Source organism: Buceros rhinoceros, unplaced genomic scaffold (assembly GCF_000710305.1).
Source record: "Buceros rhinoceros silvestris isolate BGI_N320 unplaced genomic scaffold, ASM71030v1 scaffold32544, whole genome shotgun sequence".
NCBI classification, from domain to species: domain Eukaryota; kingdom Metazoa; phylum Chordata; class Aves; order Bucerotiformes; family Bucerotidae; genus Buceros; species Buceros rhinoceros.
The window spans coordinates 1-256 of NW_010408123.1; positions in this window are offsets into that span (position 1 = coordinate 1).

Here is a 256-nt window from a genome sequence, read left to right on the forward strand (position 1 = left end):
CCCCCCAGTCCCGGGGATCCTTGCCCCCCTCTCTCCACAGCCAGCAGCACTTCTGCCTTCTTGCAGCCTCTTTTTTCTCCCCCTCGGGTCTCCCTTCTCTCCTTGCACAACTCCCTGCCCGCTCCCGGGCTGGGCTGAGCCGGTAGCAGCCGCTGCCAACCCGCGGAGCTCAGCCGAGCACTCCCACCCCAAGCTGCTCCCAGGGAGGTGGTGGGTGGCAGGAGGGGCCCGGGCAGCCGGCAGGGCCCCACGTGTG